A 12,216-nucleotide genomic window follows, 5' to 3' on the forward strand; every position below is an offset into this window, starting at 1 on the left:
TAGTAGCAAATGTCTTGTTTTCCTATACTTAGTTACAAAACAAAAAAAACATTGCTCATGTAAAGACAACAAAAGCAAGAACCTTTTATTGACATGATTTTAGAGCACAGCTACTATGGCTGTAGCATATGAGTTTAAGTGGTTATTGTCTCCAGCTGCCTATTTCTACCTTTTCTCCTCCCTCTCACTCAAGATTATCAGTCCTTCCATGACGAGGACTTAACTGTTCACACAACCATTTTCCATCACGGTTCTGGAAAATTATGTAGAAAACCTCCTATAAGAAGTGCACATATGTTACACTGCGGTAAATGACCGTGATCTGAAGTACATACGTGATTTTCAATACTGAATAAATGAGGAAGGCATTTAATCCCGAACTCTAAATATGGAAAGACAATAAGGATTTAAAGCGCTGTCTTACAGAAGCAAACATTCAACACCATCACTACTCAGCCACTAAATGTAAAGAATCTGAGAGACAGCAAGTAAATATCAATTAAGTGATGGGCTGAAGAGGTCAATGCTAAAGGAAAGTCCTGTCAAGCTGAAAATTTCCTCTAAGCTGAGCTTTCTTACCCGAGTTAAGTAAATTAGTCAAAAATTTGAAAAGCAGTAAGAAGCCCTTTTTTTTTAGCCTTGTTTCATTTGAGCAGTAAAAATACATTTTTCTCGTATTTCATATACTAATTCAAGACTGCTTAGAATTAATACTGTTGTCAAAGAATTTTCAAAACAAAAAATAAGCCTGGTATTTTTTACAAATTTTTACAAATGCTTTACTCAGCTTTTATAGAACTGGTTATATCCAAACCTCTCAAGGGTATTTCCTAGGACAAGATGACAAATCTTAACATACCGATGTATTGAAATGTCCACGTAACACTGTTCAAGTAGATTCTTAACAGACTGTGCTACTCTATACTCTTCCAGCTACAAGTTACCAGAGGAACCAGTTGACCATAAAATACAATTAGATGAGAAATTAAGCTACAGTAAACCAAAAGCTTCAACAAGTACTTATAAAGCTATTAATTTAAAACACACACTTCATCTTAAAACTTTATACCTGCAGTTCTGACACGTTACATGTATGAGCTCTCTAACTGAAAAAATGCCTGAAAATATTTCCATATATTTTCCTTCCTCCATGTTACCTATTTTGTTAACAATGAACTCAACTATGTGGAAAGCAAGATGAATTGCGCTGGAAAAAAAATAAAATTAAGACTATATACTGATTTATGTACAGTCACTAGTTTTCTTTCTACCAAAATGAAACATGACATAAGAACAGAAGACAAACTATCCGTAACATTAAATTGGGGTTTTAACTTCTAGTACATAAAGTTCAACAAAAACAAGAAAACGCGAAACAAATTCTGTAACTGCTGCACAAATATTAATTCCTTGTATGATCAATGGCTACCAACAGCGTATTTACTCGTCACTGCAAGCAGAAACAAGCTTTCACTTCATACGCTAATGACTTTTTAGCTACCCACACAGTCAAGTCCAATGCAAGATTTTCCAGGAAAGCCCCAAAGAAAATGATCCCGCTCTGATTTGTCATCAGGGGAATTGTGATACGGTAAGTTTAAAGAAGTGATGATGACCGTATTAAATCAGTTGTAAAGTTAGCAACAGTCAACAACTGTGTTAGTACTTTGAAAAAGTCACATCAGCAGCTCCATCAAATAGAGGTTACAAATATTTCGATTCAACCTTTCCTGCAGACTCAACAGCAACATACACCTGCATCTACCAGTCAAAGACCTGAATACTGTTAATAACATCTACCACAGTAAACTTTGAAGATTCAATGAAGTCCCTAAGAAAAGATAAATAAAGGTTCTATGCCAAAACTGGAGCACGCTCACCAGTACAGTAACCTGATTTTTTTTAAATTAATTTCCAGAAAACATTGCCAAGTCATATTTATTTCAAACTACTACCTACTACTGTATCTCATGAGTACAAAAATACTATGCACTTTCTCAAGACATTAAAGCCTCTGGGAAATAAACACAAGATAAAGAAGATCTACTGCATCATATAATCTTAAGAGTTTCAGAAAAGTGTATTTAGAAAGGCTCATTGTTAGGCAACAAATTATATTTATTTAGTTAAGAATATACAAGGCATTCGTACCTAAGAAAACACTGTGGTCACTCTAAAACAAAACGCTTGAAGCAAAAAATATTTTTACCTTATTTCTGAACTCTATGCTTAAGAATTTTAAATATTCCCTTACAAAAAAATATAACTTACTGCAAATAAAGTTTGCAAAGAAGAGCAAGTAATTTTATACAAAACCAACACTACAGATCATCTTTTTCAAACTAAATCACATGGTACGTCTAGTTAGCACTCCTAGGTTTTACTAAATAGCCTATCTTCTGATTTTATAAGCCATATTTATCATTTCTGTATGTGAGGTTTTTTTAAAAAAATCCCAGACTCAAAAAGCACTTTGAAAGAGAATGTTGCTTCCAATTCAGAGACAAGAAAAACCAGGCATAAAAGTATCAATCCTATTTTGGAAGCTGCAAACGGGACATGCATTACATCACTGCTCCAGTAAAAACATGTTCCTTACAGCACCAGGAACAAAACTTGAGAGTCTCAACTGTCTGCTTTCCTAACGACCAGGGCTTCAGACTGGGACACTGCCGGGCTCTTTTTCTTTGTTTTAGTTTTTAGTTGCAGCACATCATTTTTTATTAAATTTATTTTAACATCTGGATATTTACATTTTTCCAATACTGAAATACTCTAATCTGCAAATTTTCAATGTGTTAGGTCAAATAAAGCTTGCAAAAAAAAATTAAGTTAATGTTCACTCTGAACGATTAATATATGTTTTTGATAGAAACAAGAAGCACTATCTATGGGCACTTAATTGCAAAGATATTTTCAGTTACTCAAGACTGCCAGAATAAGAATGGAAAAAAAACGGGGAAACAATGATTTTCTGAACACTAAAATCTATTACCTATTGTCCATTAAGAAAAAAGGCTTTGCTTACTGCCACGTAACCAAATAAACTGTTATACCTTAGAAAGGTTTATTCAGATAACCAAGAAAATAAGCCAAGAAATCACCAACACAAAAATAAAACCCGAGTTTATTGATTAAACAGGAACTAGTCAAGAGAAGTCAACAGAAAATAACAAGTCTCTAACTGCAACTACACAGAAATACCATTCCAATCTTCAGACAAAAGTACACGTTTAATTCTACTTGCAAAGACACTACATTCAAATGAAAATTTTCTCAGACAAGTACATTGCTGATTTACCACTATGTGAAGAAGTTTCAGTCATTTATTTTTACAATACAGGACTCAGCCTCCGACTTTTGTCTACAGGCAGTTTTATACAGAGGCAGAGAAGAAATATTTTTCAGCTAAGAATACAATCAGAGAAAAACCACACTGGTAAAAAAGAATTATTTCTTTGAGGGGGAGAGACATTAAGTATCAGGATCACACCTGCCCTGTCACGTGCTAACAAATTCAACAGCAAATATATTTAAGTACATCAAAAAGGTATGTCGATGCAGACATTCAACACACGGGAGTTTATGAACTCCAGCTGTTTGTAAGTCCCTGATAAAAAACATACAAGTAGCAGTCTCCAGTCCCCACCAGTAAGCAAATGACTCCTGATGACCAAGGTACTGTGCTACTGCTATAAGCCATAGATTATTTTTTTTAATTATTTTTCTGGTTGAGATCCTCATTTGAAGGTCTTGCAGGCACGCTGCAAATAAACTGCATACCAATGATACAGAAATACATTACCACACCGGTCATCTCTAAACCTCTCTGAACTTCTGTTTTCAACAGACAGCCACCCAGCAAGCAACAAAATCCAGATCTCTGTTTTATATACTATTACTTATTTACCCCTAAGGATCAAGGCTTTTACGTAAAACACCGAAATGGGGACAGCACTGCACTGGAGGGTGGACTTCAAGAGTCATTTTAGTTTTTACAGAAAAATAGTAGTTTGCTTTGACTTTCTGCTTTACTTCCCTTCCATTTTCAAGCAACTATGCACATAGAAAAATAAGGAAGGGTTATATAAATGTACATAAGTACTTACACATCCTTCCCCCTTCTCCCATGCTACTCTGGAAGGCTGTTCTTCAGATCCCCATACCTACACTAAACAGGCATCAGTTCAAGAATCTCCAAGCACCATACTCATCATGGCATTTCCATCTAAGATATATTATCCAAAGTGATAACTTCCCTTTTATTTAATGTAACTAGGGTTTCACTGAGTGAAATTTGGCCTCATTTTTACAGTCTATGCCATGGGCAGACAGGCTGTTGAGACCCTTCTGCCCTAGCAAATCTTGGGAGCTGTATGTTTGGAAACCAACAGGTACTACTGCATGGTTCTGGTTGCTTTCTCTACCAGTCCAACAGCTCTTTTGTTTCTTAAAAGTCACTCCCCCCCATCTATCAATGGTGCAATTCCCCATCTGAAGAGTGCCAATGCTACTGATTCACCATCATGTGTTTGAACAGTTGGAAGAGCTGGAGGCCTCTCTGTCTATACCAAGGAAAGCATACCTGAATTCTTAACATGAACATCATTTTTATTAAGATGTGGCAAGTGTCAAAAGCCAACAACACAATAATTACATACCACACTGCTGTACATCTCCAGTTCTCCTAATCTACTTAATATGCGTGAATAAACTGGAAGATTTTGCATCCAAATTAACATACCCAAAGTCAAGAGCATAGGCTGGGAACAGCAAACTGGGGTGGCATCGGAAATACAAGCAGTCCTGTTTTCAAGAGCTGTCCATTGATTACTCAAACGTAAAATAAGAAAAATATTTCTTTTGCCACTGACCGATCAGATAGCAGGTACAACAGCATCACCTTCCCTTCCTTCTTCAACAGTTGAAAACAATTTAAAGTTTTCTTTGCTAGCTCAGAATTGAAATTTTGCAGCTTCATATGAATTTGAAACCCCTAGAAACTTTACTGAAGACTTCAGCTACCTGCTCATGAGACGGTTGGCAGCAATGCTCCACACGTTGCTCTGGTTTCAAATCTAAAACGTACTTGAAGATACCAGGCTTGATCTGCCCTAAACATCTTACACACAAATTTTCTCTCTCACCCCAAATGTTCTTCCCCACGGTACCACTGCACCATCCTGAAGAAACCTCTGATTTATGTGACGTGTCCTAGGAAGGACATTTTGAGTGAGGAAACCAATTCTGAAAATAATTTCTCCAAGCCCCTTCTCACCCAGCTTGGCATCTACTTGATCTGCAGTGAACTTTAAGGCGTGTGAATTGCCAAAACTTCTGAAGAGTGGGTATTACGAACTATCTGGAAGACGACAGTTGTCTCGCAATGCCAGGCTGGCAGCAGTTACAGAGCTCTGCCTCGCCAGCTGACACCCCCGAGGCAGCGTTTTCAAGAAGAAAACCTGCAGCAGCAGCCCAGGGGATGGAGCACCTTCTTCCAAACGGCCTGTGCCGCCATCCTCCGCCCTCACCCTTGCCTTTCACTCCCTCTCTCCAAGAGGCTCTCTCGCCTCCAGCTCCCGCAGGGCACAAGTCCCACATTCACCCCTCGCACCTGCAGCCGCTGCCCACACGCCCACCCTGCGGCCACGGCTGCCACCTCCCTCCGGGCCCCTCCCGGGGCGGCTCCACCTCCCCGAAGGAGGCTCCTCCGCGGGCCGGGCCGCCGCCGTCCCCCCTCCCAGCCGCGCCCCCGGCCCCGGCGCCGCTGGCTCTGCCCACCGCCCTCACGGCCCGTCCCGCCCTCCGGCGCGGCGGCGCCCGCGGGCAGCGCGGCGGACCCCGCCGCCTCCCTCTCACCTGCGCCGCTGCCGCCGCCTGCGGCCCGGCTCGGAGCGGCGCGGAGCGGCCTCAGCTGCGGCACCATCCGGGCGCCATTTTGTCTCCAGCCTCGGAAGTGACGTTGGGGGGAGGCCAGCGGGCAGGTCCCCCCGCCGCGGGACCCCCTCCGGAGCGGGGCTGCCCCGCGGCCGCCCCCCGCCCCCCCGCACCCCTTTCACCCCCGGTATCTCCCCGAGACCGCCTCGGCTCATCCCACCTGCCGGAGCCGGCCTCCGCACTGCGGCCTCCAGCCACCACCCTCATCCCAGACAATGAGCTGTGGAGAAGAGCAGGTTTTCTTTCCCTATTTCTTTTTTTTTTTTTGTCTGTTTTTCTTCTTTTCATAGTAATCCAGCTCCCCAAGGGAGGTGGTTTTCTCACCTCTGACTGAAAACGAAAAATAAAAATCAGTGGCTGAGGGGAAATTATTTGAATAACTGGAGGTGACGGATGGAAAGCGCCTCACCCCCTGAGGAGGCGCGAGCGGTTTCTCTGGGCTCGCAGCCTGACAGGCTGAGACCCACTTTTGCTGCACTATATTATGCTGTCCCCTGTAAATCAATTTTTTTCTCACTGGGATTTCTAACCAAGTACCTGAGAGAAAAAAAATAACAAACCCGTAGTCACCTACTGGGAGATGTTCGTATTTGTATTGCAGGGTGTAACAGTGTCTCCCTTTCTTTATTAGAACAGCAAAATAATTTTACCTCCCACTTGAATTTTGTATTCATAATACTGTCAAAGAGATGTAACCCTCCTGGGATAGGACTACTTTTTACATGGAAATGTTAAGAATTTGCCATTTTTCCAGAGGAAATCCCCCCTTGACTTAAACCCATAGGATATGAGAGTCATTAATCCAGTTAGAGGTTTAAAGTTCAGATTTTTTTACATTTCTTTGATTATTTTGTTTTGACATTAATTGTGCATGTACATCAAGGAGGAATATTGAAACTGTCCATAAGCCTGGACACACAAAGTACTCATATAGTACCAGGATACAGGAGTCCCATTCCATGAAGCCAGAAGGTTTCCTTAGCAAGTAGCCAAGCAAATCACCTGGCTACCCACCTTTGTCAAACTGAACCTTTTTAAAACAATCCACCGTATTTCCAACAAACATAGCTACAAAGGTAACCTTTCAAGCGTAAGAAAAAGGCACACTCTGAAGCCAGAGAATTTGAATGCCTCTCTGGTAATGCTTAACTTTGCCAAGCAACAGCAGACTGAAAAATAGTAGAACACAGTGATCTTCCCACCTGGAATACTCAGGTTATATTTATATTTTAAAATGGTGCTTAGGTATACCAGAATCAGTTTTGAAACCTGTAATTTTAGTAGCAACAAATCCTCATATAAACATGGTTTAACTACTTTAACTTATTTGGCTAAATTAATTTAATTCTAGTTTAGCTGTATTAACATTTAATAAGCTAGACTCATTACACCTGTGTAAATTTTGGGGTTATTTTAAGAAAAACCAAGGCTTCTATTTGACATGTTAGAGCCTTATACCTATAACAGAAAAAAGAAAAACATAGAACAAGATACAAAGCATATCAGCTAGAATACAAACCTTTCTGCTTTCAAGATTAAGTATAAGGTTTCTCAGAAGCATCACAAATAATACAAATTATAACTTTTTTCTAGATAACATATTTACAGCTCTGGGAAAAGTTTCCAAAAGAGCTCAAAACACACCCCTTTTAAAAAATAAATTAGCCTATTACCTTCTTACTACTTTAACTTTTTTACCCTGTATCTTAGCGGTATTGTGATTGAGATTGTAAGTGAGGCAGGATAGGTATCAACAAGCTAACCAAAAACTTATAGCACTAACTATAAAACACTGATTTTTTTTAACATTTCCTTTGAGCTTATTCATTTTGTTCTGTTTTTATAGCTTCATTACTATAGCATGAATGTTTACTCACTTATTTAAGGCTGAAAGGAGTAAACGCTTTGATCAAGCACTAATACCACTTCTTTATTCCTTCTTGGTCAAAATTGTACTGGCTCTTTAGAGGCTTAATTTGAAGGCTCCCCCTGCTACTGATTGGAGGATGTCCCTTTAAAAGTCATGGTGGAAGGCTACAGTAATTTTAGGTTGAGGTCTAGAGTGAGAAGGTGAATTTCTTTTCCCTTGAGGCTGGTTGTCTTTCTTTTCCTGTATTTTTTATTTTCTTACAGATTTTGTTAGGTATTTTTATAGTGATAGAGTAGGAATGTTGCATAGTGAGATGATTTTTTTTACCTTAATTGAATCTTTTTATGGTATATTTTAGTATTAAATGCTTATTTTTAAATAGCTTTTTATTGGATGGTTTTTAAACATTAAATTTTTCCTACTTCCTCAAGAATATAATTATATTTCTTATTATGTGGAAATATAGTGCTAAACCAATATGAAACAATTCATAGCTGTATAATTGCTTATGAATGCTACCTAACTCTGTGTTGCTTTTAACACTTTTACTTCTTATTCAATTCACTATTTTTTGTTGTACTCTATTATATTGTAGGAGAAGAAGGGGCTCTTGAAAAGCTGGAGCTCTGAACTAAGTAGAGACAGTCTTTTCTCAGGTAGCTCATTCTAACTGTTTGCTTTTGTGTATGTAATTACTACTAATATGAAGTTATAGTTTTATGATATCACAAACTAATACTTTCAAAAAAGTTCTTAATAAAGTTCATAGCTTCTTGAAAGGTTTATGTTATAAATACTAATAGAATTTTGAATGCTAAGACAAACTATATTAATAAAATTTGTATTTTTTTAGTCTGTTAATAAAACTTCAACTATGACTTATGAGAGAGTAAGTAAAAATAAAGAATCAAAATGTTGGAGAGTTTGCTAATGACTCTAAGACAAGATAGGCTTTTAGATTTATTTTATCTATAAACTAAGGAACTCACACTTGTAGGTGTTTTAGAGAAGTGTTAATTCATTTTTTCAGTCAAAATTCTCAGAGTAGAAAACAGTAATATTCTTTCAATATCTGTATGAAATGTAGCTGTCATAAACACATTACCTGTCTGACTGCAAAAAGTGGAAAGAACTTGTCTGGTGTTGTCAGTTTATTGGTAATTTTGTTAACTAACAGTTGCAACATTATTATCAGAATAAGCTTTGGGTAGTCCTGGTCTTCCTGTAGGTATTCCTAAGCCATTTGCTCAACTGTGTGAGCTATTGGGTAGTAAATATATTGTTGTACCTGTATCCTATTTATTTCTATTCTTATACAAATGGGTACACAGTCTCTTCTAGGCTTGATATTTGTGATTTTTAGTTTGAAACATCCCCCAAGACCCCAAGGCACATCTGTGACTGTTAATACTGTTTTTCCAGAACCCATCATTCAATCATACTGAGCAGGAACAAGCTGTCTAGTTTTGGCATAGTCTCTGCTGGTCTTTGTTCCTTTCTTGCCCCTGTTTATTGCCAGGTAGACTTCTCAATTTTCTTTGCCTGGAAGTTTTTGCTTTGGTTGATTATGTTGTGTAGTCACTTATTTGTGCTTGAAATTTAGGTAGATATGGCTATGTGGGTACAAGTCATCTTTATTTTCCCTGCATTTACACTGATAGTATATACCACCTGGTGGTGTTCCATTGGACTTGCACTTAAATTTACACTTTCTGGTGGTCAGAGAAGTCTACAAAGCTTTAATTGGTTAAAGTTCTGAACACTTACATTTTTTGTCTTCTGAAAATATCAATATTGCTGCTATTGTACTCTCTAAAATCATGAGTTAGCCTTTCAGGTTACCTGGGTATGCTTAAGCACACCCAGGCACATAATATCAGCACACAGTAGAGACAAATACTAGCAAAAACTTTTTTGTAAATCTGGATGTCTAGCTGAATATATTCAGGGTGACTGAAAAGGTGACTCTTATGTGGTTAGAGACAGGGAACTTCTTGCGTGTAGAAGTCTTAGTGAGCCATGGCAGGAAAAAATATTTTTAGAAAAGATTTTTCTCATCAGAGGGTCTGAAGTAGCCTTGAAACTAGCTAGAGTCAAGTGATACTGATATGGCCAATTCTTTTCTTGTTAATTGGAACAAGGTCTCTATTATCAAAATTTTCTATGCTATTCTAGTTTGTCCTTATAAACATAAGAGACAATGTGCTGCATGTTATGGCTTAAACTAAAAATGTCTCTGGAAAGGACTGATAGAGCTGGACTGCTAGGGTTACCAGTTACTTAATAGCTCTGAATTTAATATTACCAGTTTTTTCTAAAGGAGCATTTTTCACAGATAAAACAAAGAATTGGCTGAACTACTGAGATATTTAGGTAACTTGTGCTTGAAATATCCTGGAGGATTATACTCTTAGGACTCAAGCACTTAAGTATTTTTGCTTCTTTCACTGCCTTCTGGTTTAGGTGATCCTTTCTAACTTAGCCTCAAGGTCCTTCACAGTCCTTATTTTTATTTCTGCTTTCTACAGCCTGAGTCATCTTTGCACCAGTAGCAGGTTTTTCACAACTTAAAGCAGTATCCAAGCTTATCAGTGGAGTTTTACACTACTCTCAAATGTCTCATGGTTTACTTGTCATTCTTCTCTGAGTTTGTTGCTTGCCTGTTTACTGTACATAAGTTCCTCATCTGCTGGCCAACAAGTGCTTCTTTGCCTGTGGAGAGGTTCCTTTTCAGGACTGCTTTATGGAGTTTATGATATGGTCATACCTAGTTAGTCTTAAGTATTTGGCTTCCATATGCATGTTCCAAGTGGCCTTCCCACAATTCCCTTATGACTGACTTTAGCAAAAAGGTAGCCAGGATATCTGATGGGGCAGGATAATTGTGTCAAGTCAGTGGAGTCAGTTCACTGTCTCTTGATCACAGGCTGTGGGACCTAAGACTTTATTTTCTCTGTTCTACAGAACAGATGACTTCTGTCCAAGACTGAACAGACATGCTTCACTTGAATGTTGCCCTTTCCAGAACTTGATGGCTGCTGAGGTCTTTAGTCTGTCAGGTAAGTTATGTAGTAGTCAGGTGATAGCTAGTAACTGGTTAAAATTCATCTGTGTCAATTACACCAACAGTGACACAGAGATAAAGATAAGGTACACTTAAATTTAGGTCAACTTAAATTTACCAACTGACATTGGATCATATCCATTGTAAACTTGAGTAGGTGTTTTAGGACTGTCTGTAAACTGATTCAAACACTACAAGGTTGTGTCCAGAAACTGGATGACCATGGGTTTCTTAGCTGAATTAATTGCTTATGTTGAGGGAAGATGTTGGCAATACCCTGTGGAAGGGAAAGCATGGTAAGAATAGCGTTTACCTCTTGTTTTGGCTAGCTACTACTTCTGTAGTAACAAGCTGGCTCTGAGGATGAAATAGCACTGAGTATGGAGAAAGCATCTGGTTGTTGTCTGTACTACTGCTTCTTCTAACTTCTAGCAACTGGATCAATTAAAAACACTTGAGGTGCTGTATAGATGGTGTAGGCATATTCTGTGAAACCAATAGGTGACTTTGGTTTTATTGGAAGCATTTTAAAAATAAAATCAGACTAGGAGGCAATATGTAATTTTGAAGCTTTTCTATTACAAACATGTTCAGTTCTCTTGTAAAAATGCCTTCAGTAATTCTTACCACTAGCTGGTGCTAGGATACAATTTACTGAGTGTGCAGTCATGGTGCAACTGCATTATTAGCCTGCAGTGAGTAGTCTTTCATTTTAGTAATCTGCTTGTGTATTTCTTTATACATTGCTTCTTGTCATGTGTATGAAATCTTAAATCTTGTTGTTCTTGCTCAGTTTTCTGCATGAAATGCAAGCATGTTTTACCTTCTCAGATACCTCTATTACTTTCCACTTGGTCAATCAAGCATGCTTATTGTAGAAGTAAGCTAATTATTAATCATGACAAAATGAGCTTGAAAAATCCATTAGGAAGCCTGTTTTCAAGGACTAACTTTGTAATTGAGTTAAACATTTCTTAAGTTCAGCACTTCTAGGTTTAAATGAACAGATGTCAGGGTTTGCCTCCCTGTAAGTTGTGGTTAATAGCAATGGATGTTTTCATAATGTCATTAATATTTTGTCTCTTACAAAGAGACAGATCTTAGTGCCAGGAGTAGTTTCCTCAGGCTAAGTCCAGCTCTGGATCACAAAAGTAACTTTATGGAGCAACTTATACTATATGTAAATTCTTTCACTACTTTACTAGTAAAGCAAAGGCTGCGTGTTAAAAATCTAAGCTGTATTTTTACTATACAACTTACCTTTAAGGGCTAGTTTTGGGGTCAAAATCTCTTGTAGTACCGATTTCTAAAACTGTCTAAGTTGAGAAGTGAACTTTTCTTAGTT

The 12,216-nt window shown here is 38.2% G+C and overlaps 2 protein-coding genes across 11 annotated transcripts in view; one reads left to right on the forward strand and one right to left on the reverse strand.

The window, feature by feature from the left end:
• PRDM2 (PR/SET domain 2) overlaps window positions 1-5,944 on the reverse strand; it is a 69,858-nt gene extending 63,914 nt beyond the window's left edge. For all 4 annotated transcript variants that reach the window (XM_068414315.1, XM_068414313.1, XM_068414314.1 and 1 more), the window contains exon 1: window positions 5,860-5,944. The gene's annotated coding sequence lies outside the window, so the exon portion shown is untranslated. The remainder of the gene's footprint in view (window positions 1-5,859) is intronic.
• Window positions 5,945-6,048: 104 nt separating this feature from the next.
• Window positions 6,049-12,216, forward strand: part of DHRS3 (dehydrogenase/reductase 3) — a 161,964-nt gene continuing 155,796 nt past the window's right edge. For 6 of the 7 annotated variants that reach the window (XM_068415239.1, XM_068415235.1, XM_068415236.1 and 3 more), the window contains exons 1-3: window positions 6,049-6,173; window positions 8,403-8,463; window positions 10,772-10,866. The gene's annotated coding sequence lies outside the window, so the exon portion shown is untranslated. The remainder of the gene's footprint in view (window positions 6,174-8,402; window positions 8,464-10,771; window positions 10,867-12,216) is intronic. The other variant, XM_068415240.1, reaches the window with a different exon arrangement.

The sequence above is a fragment of the Nyctibius grandis genome, chromosome 17 (genome assembly GCF_013368605.1).
Source record: "Nyctibius grandis isolate bNycGra1 chromosome 17, bNycGra1.pri, whole genome shotgun sequence".
NCBI classification, from domain to species: Eukaryota; Metazoa; Chordata; class Aves; order Nyctibiiformes; family Nyctibiidae; genus Nyctibius; species Nyctibius grandis.